Raw genomic sequence first — 17,018 nt, forward strand, 5'->3', positions numbered from 1 at the left:
AAACTATGATACAATATTTATTGAACAAATATTGGCACCTCCTCGCAGTGTCAAGAAGAGATTTGTGTGTGCGTTTGTGTGTGTAAGAGAAAGAGAGAGCGCAAAAGAGAGAGAGAGAGAACGAAAGAGAGAGGGAGGGAGAGAAAAAGAAAGAGCGAGCGAGAGAGAGAGCGAAAGAGAGAAAGAGAGAGAGTGAGAGAGAGAGAGAGAGAGAAAGAGAGAGAGAGAGGTTTCTGCATAAATTCTTTCTATTTTCAGGTCCATTCATGTACCAACGTCAGTCAAATCTGACCAGAACACCACGAATACTGAACTAATAAAAAGTCAAAGCTGCTAGTTATGATTAATTTGTTTTTAATTAACGTTCGGAGGCAAAGTCTAGACAAAGTCATTAAGCCTTATGCCAGTCATATGAAAGAATCTGTCAGTTATGATAGAGAGGGGAAAAAGGAAATGTGACCGGAACACAACAGGAGGTTTAAAACGAATATTTAACAAAGAAAGAGTTTAATTTATTGTCCTTTTTTTTTGTAAACAAATGTAAATTAGATACAGGACAATTTACTTTTTTTTTTACCTGAGGACAAGAAACTCAGTGGTGGTTAATATGAAGCTCATAAGTAAGTAGACACTCAGAAATTTAGGAATTTGTAGTGTTTCATAATTTTTTATTTTTTTAACCTAGACTACTAAGGCAATATATTCATAAAAAATGTTTTTTCCACAAAAATGTTTTTCAAAGTAAATGTTGATATGAAACCCATGTCTGTTCTCTGAGATGCTCCAAGGGTTTGTTCACAAGTATCTAAAATGTGAAGGGGTTTATTATCAACCACTAAAATTCTGTGCAAGATTATCAACAGAGGTAAAAACATCTCACACTGAAAGCCAACAGAGTCCTGAATCATTTTAGATCAAACTTGTAGAGATAAAATAATTTGTCGGTTTGTGAATGGAACGCCAAAGTAACATGACCGACGGCAACCGTTATTTTTCCTTCAGAACATCAGAAAAGTCTTTAGTATAGAAGCATTTGTGTCCTCGTTTTGATGTCCTGTATCCTCCTTCCTCCTCACTCCTAAGTTGAGATAATCGGCACATCTTTAATGACGAGGAACTTTAATTGATTTCTGCGTCACAGGCTGAAGAACACAGGATCGAATCGCTGATGAGGCGCCAATTAGAATATTAAGACGAACCCATTAAATTCTACATCTCACAAGGATCCTTTGGCTGCGTATTTACTTAAATAGACCGGGATAACAAGCGGTGAGGTTAATATTCTGGGAATGATGAGAGGAGTCAAATTTAAAAGTGTGATGCTGGCAGTAAGAAGGTTGGGTATTGCAGACTTCACTGAGTTATAGAGTCAACAGAAACAGAGATGCACAAAGAAATCTACACAACACAATATTGGGTCTAAACACAATAGGGTCTGTTTATATGAATTCTGACCCATGTGTACAGCCTGAACATGCGGTGCAGTTGGGAGAAAGTGAGATATAAGGCCACGTTCACACTGCAGGTAAAAGTGGCCCAAATCCGATTTTTTTTGGGGTCAAGTGACCAGGTCAGACTTCTTCAGGAGTAGTGTGAACACTCAAATCTTCCATATGTGGTCCTGAATCAGACCCTAATCTGATCTTTTCCAATGTGGCTGCAGTGTGAACAGCCAAGGCGGATTTGATGCGACTTTTACTTCAATCTACATCGACATTCGTCACAATTATGCGCCGGCGGAAACTTTTTTTTTTTTTTTGTTTTGCGCCGGCGAAAACGTGACACAAACGTGACTGGTAACGTGTGTGTTACGAGTGTTATATAAAGTGGTTACGTGAACCAGCTCATAATGCTTGCATTGAATACATCACATTTTACACATCATTACATGATATGTTTGCTTGCACCAGATGATACAATACTTCCTCCATAACCTCGCAAACTTTTTAGCGCAACGGCGTGCTGCGTGTGACGTCATTGTTATTGTTCGTTTGCGCATGCGGGTCAGTTCGAAACAGCAAACAGTTCACACTGGTATCTGATATAGGCCACCTTTTAAAAGGTAATGTGAACAGACAAACAAAAAAATCAGATCTGAGCAAAATATCCGAATTGAGCATTAGGACTTGCAGTGTGAACGCGGCCTTAGTGAGTTACAAACTAAAAACTTATCTGTGCTCTTGTTACTACGGTGGCTGAGAAGTGCAAAACAAAATAACAAATCCAAAAACAACAAAAGAAATTGACAATTCAGACAAACTTGAATATGTAAGTATAGTCTGCCAATGGAATTGTCACCGCTGATTTTATGAGACATCTGGATGAGAAAACACATGGAGCGAACAAGGGTGAACATGTAGAGCGTGTGTTAAATGTTGTTCTTCTTCAGTTGCTCCTTGCTCGGGGTCGCCACAGCAGACCGTCCAATCCACGTATTTTGATTTAACACAGGTTTACACAGGATGCCCTTTCTGACCAGATCCTCCCATTTTTTCCAGACTTGGGACGAGCACTAAAAGGTAGCACCCCAGTGGTTGTTCCCTGTTTCCTGGCAGTGAGAGCGAGGGATCCTGCCGCTGGATTACCAGTGAAAACAGAGCATGAACTATATAGAATGAACTATATGTAGTTTTATTTTCATTTGTTCTTAGCTTCTTGGACACACTCATGTAGACGTGTATTGTGCTTCAATTTCCTAGCTTTCAAATTTGTGCCTTTTGTGATGTGTTGTGATGTGATGCACAAGATTGCACAGCAAAATGGTCTCGCTAACCCCTGACCTTCATTACAAGAACCCTGACCCGGATCCCAACCACTAACTACAGTACATGAGAACAATCCTAATGCTGTTGGACTGCGAAGGCTGAGATATTAGTATAGTATTAAACAATGATTTTATTGTATGATGTTTCAGTTTATACTCCTTTTTATTCAGTTGTTACAGTACTTGTTTCAATTCAGCACAACAACTGCTGGAGGCTAAATGCTTCTCAATTACTAAACACTCTTGAAAAAATATTTGTTTTAGTGATTAAATTAACTATTGTCAATTAAAAACCTTAGATATATTGTAAATGTATTTGGTGGAACATGGGCACGGTGGTTTGTCACAGCTCCAGGATCCATAGATGAACCTCAACCCTGACCAGGATAAATAGGTTACTGAAGAATGAATGAACTAATGAATGAATGAATAATTACATGTTCCAGCTTCTTTGTTCTGAGTTCATCAGCCACATTTCCTTCCATCTCACTAACCACTCCACATAAGAGCGTTTCCCAATTATCACGACCCTTCTGACTTCAGAGAGTGAAGGGGAAATGTGGAGGCTTCTGTACTGATTGCTTATATAAAACAAGCCTTTCCTGACCTCCTTGCCTTGATCTTTAAATTGAACACACACATTTTTTTCATGTATATTCTCTTTTTTCTTTAATGAGGATCTAACACCATGTGGTCTGATCTATGGTGACTCCACCCTCCTCCATCCCCCAATTCCTACGAGACCCCAAACCTAACTGATATGAAGTGTGAAGGTCAACATGGACAATTATAAGGTGAAATTGTTCCTCTCAGCGTCATTTCTTACGATTTGTGCAGAGAAACGCGAGTCAGCAGCGTAGTACATCATGATGATGCTAATTGTCCTGGAAGAGTGCTGGTCCTGGTTAATACACAGATGATGAGCTTGAAAATGTCAAAGCCATCGCAATATATGAAGAATTTATTATTGCTGGCTGCACTTCTTCTCTTTAAGGTCATGTCTGTGTCAATCCCATTTCATTTTAGACCAACCACCGTGTAGAATAAGTATTATGGTATGGTATCGTTGTCTGTATTCTTACTGGGAGATCATGAAATCTTTACACTCTCTTAACATTCGCGTGAAATGTGCTTAAGGCTCTGGTATGTGTCGTGTTAATTAACACAGAGGTAACCAGAAACGAATGGACTACATTTGACGGTTTAATTATGGCTGCATGGGTTTGTTTGACAAATATCCATGAAAGAATTACAGTCAGAACTCGACCGGCTACAGGGTCGCCGCTCATTTAAAAAATAATGTTCCACTGTAAATAACAGGGTCTGGTTTCTGGAGAAAAACAATCTCCTGTGACCTGTCCTAGGATACAATATTAGTTGAAGGCATTTTAATTCAGTCTTCAGTACGAGGAACTTGTCTGGTGAGCATCTCTGCCTACTCTGGAAAATACAAACGCACAAATTCTTATCATCTGACAAACATTTGCAAGATCAACAGCATCGAAATCATCAGACATCGGATGGCAAAAACTCTTTTACAGATTTATTCAGTTCTTAAAACAAACCCAGACAAACACACATTTTTCACAGTGTATTTAAATTTCCAATTATGAACTACATTTTACACATTAATAAAACAAAAATCATTTAAACACATGCACATAATATTAGTTAATAATTTATTCATTTTTAATATTGTGAGCAAAAACACAGCACATTACACAGTACAATAGACAATACTAGATAGACAGACAGATAGAAAGATAGAAATATAGACAGACAGACAGACAGACAGACAGATAGACAGACAGACAGACACAGACATACAGACAGACACATAGACATACAGACAGACAGACAGACAGACAGACAGACAGACAGACAGACAGATAGATAGATAGATAGATAGATAGATAGATAGATAGATAGATAGATAGATAGATAGATAGATAGATAGATAGATAGAGCAGTTCTCCCGTGACAACTCTTCCTGAGGTCCTCATTAGTCCTTATTCTGTCTTGTCCCTGCAAACCTTATTCTGTAAAAATAACAGATATTGTTTGAGCTGTTGAATATTTCAGAGTGAAGTCTGGTGTGTGAAACACTGGTACAAATTTGTACATGACTAAAAGATGATTTAAAATTTTGTGGTTTGAATTGGCACTTAATATATTACTACTTTATTACGATAGAATAATCACATCTGGTGAGATTTAATTGGCCCATTTATATCAGATAAGGGACGTAAACGTTTGGGATGTACAGCAATCTAGCAACTGCTGTATCAGTGTCTGTTTAGTGCTCCCATGTCCTGCATCAAGTCAAAGACATTTCATTTTATTATCATATTTTAATAACTATATAAAGCTTATTTATTTATTTTTATAAAATAGATTTTGATGACCACGTGTGTTGTGTTCACATGGTGCAGACTGACAAACAAACTGTTATTTACAGACTGTTATTAAAGCTGTGCAACGTGAAAGATTGTGTTGTAAAGCAGTTGGACTGCTGTGTCACTTTCTCCTACATCTCTGTATCTGTATTAGGAATTTGGCACGGTCAAAACTTCAGGGGTGGTTTTCTTTTCCTTTCCTTTCTTTTCAACTCTTTATTTTCTGTTTGTTTAATTAAACATCCCTTACTGTGAACACGGATTGTGAAATACGCACCAACATTTACCGCTCAATTATTCCAGTTCATAGTGGAATTAGATCAAGAAGAGATTGATGTTTCACAAAGCCTTCGTTTTTTAAATCTCAATCTTGCATCTATTTATTTATCTATTTACTCGTTTTATTTATTTACTTTTAGTTCCCAAAAAATATGAACATATTATTTCTAATTTAAATCAGGATAACATTGACCAGGAATTTACTAAGGATGAATAAAAATATACTGTAAAAATGTTATTTTCTTTGTTTTTCTACTCACATTTACAGTACCTCCAAATTTGATCACAATTTTCACCATTTATGCTGCGGCGCCCAGGGAGCAGTTGGGGAGGTTCAGTGCCTTGCTCAAGGGCACCTCAGTCGTGGTATTGCTGGCCCGAGACTTGAACCCACAACCTTATGGTTAGGAGTCAAACTCTCTAACCATTAGGCCACGACTTCACACAAGTCATATATGAAGCAGGACAAGATAATGTTCAGATCTGGAACATAATCCACATTCCAGCATCCACATCTGTCTGCATTGTCAGCATTAAGTTGCTGATGCATATCACTGTATTGATGCCTTGCATTTAGTGCCTGTCATTGGTTATCAAGATCAAATAAAACAGAGAACGCTTTAACCATCTTTAAAATAAAAGCTTTGAATATGAGGCTCTGTGCTATATTGGATCAGTCTGAAAAATGACTAAACATTTACGAACGTTTCAGAGCAAAAGTATTGCTTTTCAGAGCTGGAGATGGAGATGAAAACATTTGTGGTCTGACTGGCTCATAATCTCTCCTCCCTGATTACATTCTTCTTCCGCGCCCGGCTCCATTAAGGCATGCAATGAACAGCAGCACTGTCCAGATCATACACACACGACTGACTATATTGCTGTGACACAGGGTCACACTTTACTCATTTCCGTCTTATATTTGTTACAAAATATTCATAGATTACCTTCGACAGACAGTAAATGTTATAGAAGTTTTTTCACAGAAGTTTCCGTTTCATTGTTCAGTATAATTAAATTCTCAATTTAACATTTCCAGCAACAACAACAACAGACCTGAGCATTTGTTTCATCATAACTTAATTGATCTTAAGCGTTAAAGGTTTGACTTTATACTGTAGAACGCCTTCTTTCAGTTTCTGTCTGGTCCACAAACAAAACTATTTCAGACATAACACAGACCAAACATCCTTTCAATGTCCTAAAATAAAAACAGGTAATTACTGTCATTTTCTCGAAGGTGCATTTAGTAGCAGTCTGGCATTTGAAGTAAAGAAGCTGACATGACGGATTTCTGTACGTTCACGTCCATAAGTGATGACGGAGATTAACACGCTGGCTACATGGCAGAAAGTACTTATGAGATCTTGCAGAATAAAGCAAATCAAAGCCTTTGTATTTTCGTATTTTAATGACTTATTCTTATCTTTTTTCTCGCTAATATGGACTTCTGTGAACTTTTCTGAGCTAATGTCTGGTTTTATAAGATAACGGAAAATTATAGGCTATATGACCATGTTTGATGAATTTGTAATTTCCTGGAACGAGCAACACCAGAAAACACCATTGATCTGCGAAACAGACTTTGATTGGGTCTGGACATTAAACTTGTGTAGCCAGACCTTCAGTCTAACGGCAGAAGGTTTGTGCTCCGTTGTAGCTTTTGTTGGCCACCCAAGAGGGTGTTTGTCTGACGTAAAGCTACCAATCACAGTGCTTTTTTTCCAGTGTCATGTTTAGGGGCGTGAAAATGTAAATCAGTACAAAAACACACAATGCAACACAGATCATTCATATAAGAAGTTCATGCAAATGACGGAGTCAATACTGTGAACTTAACATCATTTGGAAAATCCAGCGTTTAGCTGATGCTCATAAGCACTCATTGTGAACTCAGTTGTAAATTGGATTTGTTTCGAGGTGGACCATTAAAATAAAAAAGACACACACATCTCTCGAAACTCCTGTAGAACACAACCGATCAGACTGGAAACTCATTAATTGTTTCCTATTTATGTTATGCAGTGATCATGGACCCTATTTCTGAAGAGCTTTACTTTAGAGAATAAAGCTTTGGTTGTAATCCAGCTCATCGGTTACGGACTTGATTATGAGAGCTTCAGGAAATAAGGGAATTAATTCACGACCTGAAAATAAACTGCATGTACTGTTGATGGCCAGTTTCAGGGACTTGTTAGGACATTCTCGTTAAAATGCATACAATTATTTTTTAATGGTTTAGAATAAATTACATTAATAATAATAATAAAAAAAATTGTGTTCAATACAAATTAATGTAACAAAAACAAAATCAATGCCAAGTCATATGCAACAAATATCACGTTTTAAAGAAAAGATTAAAGTTTATTCAAACCATATATTTAGATATAGATGTAGATATACATATAAATACACACCACTGACAAGTAAAGAGAATTACCATCATTATCGTGTTACAATGTCAATGTCTGGTATATTTTAGGAAGTAAGTGAACAGATTTAGTTCTCAAGCTGTTGGAAGCAGGGCAGTTTTAAGGATCTGAGTGACTTTTAGTGATAAATATTGATGGCTAAACAATTGGATCAGAGCATCTTCAAAACATCAGGTCTTGTGGGATGTTCCTGTTATGAGATGGATATGTAACTGGCACCTACCAAAAGTGAACGAAAGATGGACAACCGGTGAAGCAGTAACACGGTCATGGCCACCTAAGGCTCACTGATATGCAGGGGAGCGAAGACTAGTCCATCTGGTCTGATCTGATTCCACAGAAAATCTTCTGTAGTACGAATAGCTGAAAAAATGTGTAGCGTTTGTTTATAGTTCCTGTAGTGTAGCAGGATGCCACTGGTATTAGAGAATACTGCTGCTGTTAAGGGGTGTATTAATTAATCTGCATCAAAATTTAGGTAAGTTGTAGGTGTCAAAGTAACATCCACATGAAGGCTTTGCCCAGAGCATCACACTGTCCACCAACCTCCACTGTCTTGCCTTTGTGACCATAGTGCATCCTGGTGTCATCTAAGCTATCTTGAGTACCCATGACTCCCTGGTTCACTGGTTGTCCTTCCTTCGATTGCTTATGGTTGGTACTAAGCACTGCATACCTGGACTACCTCACAAGACCTGCTGTTTTGGAGATGCTCTGATCCAGTCGTCGAGCCATCACAATTTTGTCCTGGTCAGAGTCTTTGAGGTCCGACTGTAACGAGATAATCTAACTTATTAACTTCACCTGTCAGTGGTTTTAATGTTATATTATACAGAAAGGTTAATCTATAACTCTATATATTCTATAACGGCTTGTGTTTTGTCATTGACTGCAGATGGATTCACTACACACCGTCCCCAATTTTTCTCTTTCTTCTTATTTGATATATTCCACCCCTCTTCCACGACATGTTATTTTTTTCACTCTGAAATGCTTCCATGGCTGTTCTTATCTGGCCTCTGAGACCCTACACTTCAATTCATCCATCGCACTGAAGAAAGTGAGCTGCCACAGCTTAGGAACACTGAGCCCTTGCATACAGAAATTCAGGGTCAAACAGACAGGAATTATACCAAAGAGTGAATTTTTGACAGTCAGAAAGACAAAACTCGAGGGACGAAACAATAGACTAGATCTGTGATAGCTTGCTGTTGTCCTTCAAAGACAACGCTGTGACTCGGTGACATTTACAGATATGATTAATATAATTCCAAGACAGACAGCTTAAAATCCTAATAACGGCTCAATTTATGTAGATGGATTCTAAGATCAATTGAAAGGTTAGGTCGGCTTAGCTGTCTTCAGGTGGATAATTCTATTGATCTGACTATTTAGAATAAAGCCAGGAGGCAGTGGAGGAGCTTAACCATTGAGTGTGTTTATCTTGTGTGTTTTGCCCCCCCACATGCTAAAACACCGGTGGAATAAAAAGCCTCCAGTGTTTCTGTGATTCTCTCACAATTTTTTTTACTTTTTTCACTTCTCTTCACTTCTTTTGATGTGATACGTTAAATGTTAAAAATTCTTTTAATACACTTTAATAAATAACATTTTTTTATTTATTTTTTTTTTTTTTTTTTTGCATTTCACTCTAGGAATTTGTAGGGATTGTAGATATTCGTGGGAATAATGCTGTTCTGTGAATGAATATGTTGTGTTTTATTCTAATGGGGGTGTTAAATTTAGTCTTAATGCATGCCTTAAGGATTGGTAATAAGCTATTTAACACATTGCATACAGTGCATTGAAACTAAACTCTTGTACTGGATCTCAAGTTAACATTAGTATATATTAATTATTCTTCAAAAATATATTAATTTATAAATAAAAAAACAGGTTTATGTTTAAGTTCATAGTTGGTCCCAATCAGACTCCCAGCAGATCTTTCAGGAATGCTTTAAGTTTAAATTTAATAATCAAGCTCTTTATGTACGGGATTAATTAAGTTTTTGGGTTTGTAATATTTCATAAATATTCAAAATTGTGCTATGAAGCTGGGCTGCTGTGGAATTTTCATTAAAATTCTTTTGGTATGATTTGTATTTGGATTTTATTTGTGAATTTCAGGTCAATTTGTATAAAAAAACCTGTTATTATTTTTGGGGCTTAGAAATGGAGCGAGTTTTTGGATATCAGCCTCCCAGTGAAATGTGCTGCTATGTAGAGGCTTTAATCCAAGAACTGGAACAAACCCTGATTGTAAAGACCAACAGACCAAATGGTATGTGTTCAGTCCAAGTTGTCGGAACTTCACACCAGTACAGCACGATAAACAAGAGAGCAAAAAAAGCTAACACATCTCTGTCAAGACTTAGTTCTTTATATTATTAATGGTAATATCAGAGAGAAGTATTGCATTTATAAGCATTACAGGATTACGTACTGCTCAGCTCCTGAGGCTGGTGTTGTCAGCTATGCAATCACTGTCAGCGGGATGTGAACATCCATGGCTCCTCCACGGAGATCGTCCAGAGAACGAATTCCTTGGTGGTCACCTTGTGGAGAACATCAGCACCATAGCCAAGAAAGCCAGAAGAACGTATATGGTCCTGGCAAAGCCTGAGAAAAGCCACCCTCCATCCTCACTTCATTCTACACAGGAACTATCAAGAGCATCCAGAGCAGCTGGCAGTTTGGAAATTGCACCACATGACCTTGCAGTGGATCGTGAGGACAACTGAGAGGATCATCAGGGTTTCACTTCCCTCCACCACAGACACCACATGCTGTGTCTGCAAAGCCACTAGCATTGTGAATGACCCCATGCACCCCTCACACAAGCTATTCTGCCTCCTGCCACCTGGCAAATGGTACCAAAGCGTTCTGGCCCTCCTCAGGGAGACTGTGTAATGGTCAAGCTAGCAGTCTCCTCACTACCCAGAGACTAGAAACATACCAGCCCACTCACACACACACACACACACACACACACACACACTCACAGACACTGACACACACACACTCACATACACTGATATATACACACACACACACACACATACATACGCACATGGATTTTTGCCCCTATCTAGTACGTTATGTTCATAATTACAACTAAATTAGTGTTGTGTAGTTCTGTGTAGTTTGATGTAGTTCTGTGTAGTCTGATATAGTGTTGTGTAGTCTGATGTAGTTTCATGTAGTCTGATGTAGTTCTGTGTATTCTGATGTAGTGTTGTTTAGTCTGATGTAGTTGTATGTAGTCTAATGTAGTGTTGTGTAGTTATATGTAGTCTGATGTAGTTCTGTGTAGTCTGGTGTACTGTTGTGTAGTCTAATGTAGTTGTATGTAATTTGATGTAATGTTGTGTAGTCTGATGCAGTTCTGTGTTGTCTGATGTAGTGTTGTGTAGTCTGATGTAGTTCTATGTAGTCTGGTGTAGTGTTGTGTAGTCTGATGCAGTTCTGTGTTGTCTGATGTAGTGTTGTGTAGTCCGATGTAGTTCTATGTAGTCTGATGTAGTGTTGTGTAGTCTGATGTAGTTTTATGTAGTCTGATGTAGTTGTGTGAGGTCTGATGTAGTGTTGTGCAGTCTGATGTAGTTTGTTTGAGGTCTGATGTAGTGTTGTGTAGTCTGATCTAGTGTTGTGTAGTCTGATGTAGTGTTGTGTAGTCTGATGTAGTTGTGTGAGGTCTCATGTAGTGTTGTGTAGTCTGATGTAGTGTTGTGTAGTCTGATGTAGTTCTATGTAGTCTGATGTAGTTGTGTGAGGTCTCATGTAGTGTTGTGTAGTCTGATGTAGTGTTGTGTAGTCTGATCTAGTGTTGTGTAGTCTGATGTAGTGTTGTGTAGTCTGATGTAGTTGTGTGAGGTCTCATGTAGTGTTGTGTAGTCTGATCTAGTGTTGTGTAGTCTGATGTAGTGTTGTGTAGTCTGATGTAGTTGTGTGAGGTCTCATGTAGTGTTGTGTAGTCTGATGTAGTGTTGTGTAGTCTGATGTAGTTCTATGTAGTCTGATGTAGTGTTGTGTAGTCTGATGTAGTTGTGTGAGGTCTGATGTAGTGTTGTGTAGTCTGATGTAGTGTCGTGTAGTCTGATGTAGTTCTATGTAGTCTGATGTAGTGTTGTGTAGTCTGATGTAGTTCTATGTAGTCTGATGTAGTGTTGTGTAGTCTGATGTAGTTCTGTGAAGTCTGATGTAGTTCTATGTCATCTGATGTAGTGTTGTGTAGTCTGATGTAGTTTTATGTAGTCTGATGTAGTTGTGTGAGGTCTGATGTAGTGTTGTGTAGTCTGATGTAGTGTTGTGTAGTCTGATGTAGTTCTATGTCATCTGATGTAGTGTTGTGTAGTCTGATGTAGTTTTATGTAGTCTGTTGTAGTTGTGTGAGGTCTGATGTAGTGTTGTGTAGTCTGATGTAGTGTTGTGTAGTCTGATGTAGTTTTATGTAGTCTGATGTAGTTTGTTTGAGGTCTGATGTAGTTTTATGTAGTCTGATGTAGTTGTGTGAGGTCTGATGTAGTGTTGTGTAGTCTGATGTAGTTTTATGTAGTCTGATGTAGTTGTGTGAGGTCTCATGTAGTGTTGTGTAGTCTGATGTAGTGTTGTGTAGTCTGATGTAGTTGTGTGAGGTCTGATGTAGTGTTGTGTAGTCTGATGTAGTGTTGTGTAGTCTGATGTAGTTGTGTGAGGTCTGATGTAGTGTTGTGTAGTCTGATGTAGTGTTGTGTAGTCTGATGTAGTTGTGTGAGGTCTGATGTAGTGTTGTGTAGTCTGATGTAGTGTTGTGTAGTCTGATGTAGTGCTGTGTAGTCTGATGTAGTGTTGTGTAGTCTGATGTAGTTGTGTGAGGACTGATGCAGTGTTGTGTAGTCTGATGTAGTTGTGTGAGGTCTGATGTAGTTCTATGTAGTCTGATGTAGTGTTGTGTAGTATGATGTAGTTCTGTGTAGTCTGATGTAGTTCTGTCATCTGATGTAGTGTTGTGTAGTCTGATGTAGTGTTGTGTAGTCTGATGTAGTTGTGTATTCTGATGTAGTGTTGTGTAGACTGATGTAGTGTTGTGTAGTCTAATGTAGTTTTATGTAGTCTGATGTAGTTTGTTTGAGGTCTGATGTAGTTTTATGTAGTCTGATGTAGTTGTGTGAGGTCTCATGTAGTGTTGTGTAGTCTGATGTAGTGTTGTGTAGTCTGATGTAGTGTTGTGTAGTCTGATGTAGTTGTGTGAGGTCTGATGTAGTGTTGTGTAGTCTGATGTAATGTTGTGTAGTCTGATGTAGTGTTGTGTAGTCTGATGTAGTTGTGTGAGGTCTGATGTAGTGTTGTGTAGTCTGATGTAGTGTTGTGTAGTCTGATGTAGTGTTGTGTAGTCTGATGTAGTGTTGTGTAGTCTGATGTAGTTGTGTGAGGTCTGATGTAGTGTTGTGTAGTCTGATGTAGTTGTGTGAGGTCTGATGTAGTTTTGTGTAGTCTGATGTAGTGTTGTGTAGTCTGATGTAGTTGTGTAGTCTGATGTAGTGTTGTGTAGTCTGATGTAGTTGTGTATTCTGATGTAGTGTTGTGTAGACTGATGTAGTGTTGTGTAGTCTGATGTAGTTGTGTGAGGTCTGATGTAGTGTTGTGTAGTCTGATGTTGTTTTGTGTAGTCTGATGTAGTGTTGTGTAGTCTGATGTAGTTGTGCGAGGTCTGATGTAGTGTTGTGTAGTCTGATGTAGTTGTGTGAGGTCTGATGTAGTGTTGTGTAGTCTGATGTAGTGTTGTGTAGTCTGATGTAGTGTTGTGTAGTCTGATGTAGTTGTGTGAGGTCTGATGTAGTGTTGTGTAGTCTGATGTAGTGTTGTGTAGTCTGATGTAGTGTTGTGTAGTCTGATGTAGTTGTGTGAGGTCTGATGTAGTGTTGTGTAGTCTGATGTAGTGTTGTGTAGTCTGATGTAGTGCTGTGTAGTCTGATGTAGTGTTGTGTAGTCTGATGTAGTGTTGTGTAGTCTGATGTAGTTGTGTGAGGTCTGATGTAGTGTTGTGTAGTCTGATGTAGTTGTGTGAGGTCTGATGTAGTGTTGTGTAGTCTGATGTAGTTGTGTAGTCTGATGTAGTGTTGTGTAGACTGATGTAGTGTTGTGTAGTCTGATGTAGTTGTGTATTCTGATGTAGTGTTGTGTAGACTGATGTAGTGTTGTGTAGACTGATGTAGTGTTGTGTAGTCTGATGTAGTTGTGTAGACTGATGTAGTGTTGTGTAGACTGATGTAGTGTTGTGTAGACTGATGTAGTGTTGTGTAGTCTGATGTAGTTGTGTAGACTGATGTAGTGTTGTGTAGTCTGATGTAGTTGTGTATTCTGATGTAGTGTTGTGTAGACTGATGTAGTGTTGTGTAGACTGATGTAGTGTTGTGTAGTCTGATGTAGTTGTGTATTCTGATGTAGTGTTGTGTAGACTGATGTAGTGTTGTGTAGTCTGATGTAGTTGTGTATTCTGATGTAGTGTTGTGTAGACTGATGTAGTTGTGTATTCTGATGTAGTGTTGTGTAGACTGATGTAGTTGTGTAGACTGATGTAGTGTTGTGTAGTCTGATGTAGTTGTGTATTCTGATGTAGTGTTGTGTAGACTGATGTAGTTGTGTATTCTGATGTAGTGTTGTGTAGTCTGATGTAGTTGTGTGAGGTCTGATGTAGTGTTGTGTAGTCTGATGTAATGTTGTGTAGTCTGATGTAGTGTTGTGTAGACTGATGTAGTTGTGTAGTCTGATGTAGTTGTGTAGTCTGATGTAGTGTTGTGTAGACTGATGTAGTTGTGTAGTCTGATGTAGTGTTGTGTAGACTGATGTAGTTGTGTAGTCTGATGTAGTTGTGTAGTCTGACGTAGTTGTGTAGTCTGATGTAGTTGTGTAGTCTGATGTAGTGTTGTGTAGTCTGATGTAGTGTTGTGTAGTCTGATGTAGTTGTGTAGTCTGATGTAGTGTTGTGTAGTCTGATGTAGTGTTGTGTAGTCTGATGTAGTGTTGTGTAGTCTGATGTAGTGTTGTGTAGTCTGATGTAGTTGTGTGAGGTCTGATGTAGTGTTGTGTAGTCTGATGTAGTGTTGTGTAGTCTGATGTAGTGTTGTGTAGTCTGATGTAGTTGTGTAGTCTGATGTAGTTGTGTAGTCTGATGTAGTTGTGTAGTCTGATGTAGTGTTGTGTAGTCTGATGTAGTGTTGTGTAGTCTGATGTAGTGTTGTGTAGTCTGATGTAGTGTTGTGTAGTCTGATGTAGTGTTGTGTAGTCTGATGTAGTGTTGTGTAGACTGATGTAGTGTTGTGTAGTCTGATGTAGTTGTGTAGTCTGATGTAGTGTTGTGTAGTCTGATGTAGTGTTGTGTAGTCTGATGTAGTTGTGTGAGGTCTGATGTAGTTGTGTAGTCTGATGTAGTGTTGTGTAGTCTGATGTAGTTGTGTAGACTGATGTAGTGTTGTGTAGACTGATGTAGTTGTGTAGACTGATGTAGTGTTGTGTAGACTGATGTAGTTGTGTAGTCTGATGTAGTTGTGTAGTCTGATGTAGTGTTGTGTAGACTGATGTAGTTGTGTAGTCTGATGTAGTGTTGTGTAGACTGATGTAGTTGTGTAGTCTGATGTAGTGTTGTGTAGACTGATGTAGTTGTGTAGACTGATGTAGTGTTGTGTAGTCTGATGTAGTTGTGTATTCTGATGTAGTGTTGTGTAGACTGATGTAGTTGTGTATTCTGATGTAGTGTTGTGTAGACTGATGTAGTTGTGTAGACTGATGTAGTGTTGTGTAGTCTGATGTAGTTGTGTATTCTGATGTAGTGTTGTGTAGACTGATGTAGTTGTGTAGACTGATGTAGTGTTGTGTAGACTGATGTAGTGTTGTGTAGACTGATGTAGTGTTGTGTAGTCTGATGTAGTTGTGTAGACTGATGTAGTGTTGTGTAGTCTGATGTAGTTGTGTAGACTGATGTAGTGTTGTGTAGTCTGATGTAGTTGTGTAGACTGATGTAGTGTTGTGTAGTCTGATGTAGTTGTGTAGTCTGATGTAGTTGTGTAGACTGATGTAGTGTTGTGTAGACTGATGTAGTTGTGTAGTCTGATGTAGTTGTGTATTCTGATGTAGTGTTGTGTAGACTGATGTAGTTGTGTATTCTGATGTAGTGTTGTGTAGACTGATGTAGTTGTGTTTAGTGTTTTGTAGTTGTGTAGACTGATGTAGTTGTGTATTCTGATGTAGTGTTGTGTAGACTGATGTAGTTGTGTAGACTGATGTAGTGTTGTGTAGTCTGATGTAGTTGTGTATTCTGATGTAGTGTTGTGTAGACTGATGTAGTTGTGTATTCTGATGTAGTGTTGTGTAGACTGATGTAGTTGTGTAGACTGATGTAGTGTTGTGTAGTCTGATGTAGTTGTGTATTCTGATGTAGTGTTGTGTAGACTGATGTAGTTGTGTAGACTGATGTAGTGTTGTGTAGACTGATGTAGTGTTGTGTAGACTGATGTAGTGTTGTGTAGTCTGATGTAGTTGTGTAGTCTGATGTAGTGTTGTGTAGACTGATGTAGTGTTGTGTAGTCTGATGTAGTGTTGTGTAGTCTGATGTTGTTTTGTGTAGTCTGATGTAGTGTTGTGTAGTCTGATGTAGTGTTGTGTAGTCTGATGTAGTGTTGTGTAGTCTGATGTAGTGTTGTGTAGACTGATGTAGTGTTGTGTAGTCTGATGTAGTGTTGTGTAGACTGATATAGTGTTGTGTAGTCTGATGTAGTGTTGTGTAGACTGATGTAGTGTTGTGTAGTCTGATGTAGTTGTGTAGTCTGATGTAGTGTTGTGTAGTCTGATGTAGTTGTGTAGTCTGATGTAGTTGTGTAGTCTGATGTAGTTGTGTAGTCAGATGTAGTTGTGTAGTCTGATGTAGTGTTGTGTAGTCTGATGTAGTGTTGTGTAGTCTGATGTAGTGTTGTGTAGTCTGATGTAGTTGTGTAGTCTGATGTAGTGTTGTGTAGACTGATGTAGTGTTGTGTAGTCTGATGTAGTTGTGTAGTCTGATGTAGTTGTGTAGACTGATGTAGTGTTGTGTAGTCTGATGTAGTTGTGTAGACTGATGTAGTTGTGTAGTCAGATGTAGTGTTGTGTAGTCTGATGTAGTTGTGTGAGGTCTGA

Source organism: Tachysurus vachellii, chromosome 2 (genome assembly GCF_030014155.1).
Source record: "Tachysurus vachellii isolate PV-2020 chromosome 2, HZAU_Pvac_v1, whole genome shotgun sequence".
Taxonomy (NCBI): Eukaryota; Metazoa; Chordata; class Actinopteri; order Siluriformes; family Bagridae; genus Tachysurus; species Tachysurus vachellii.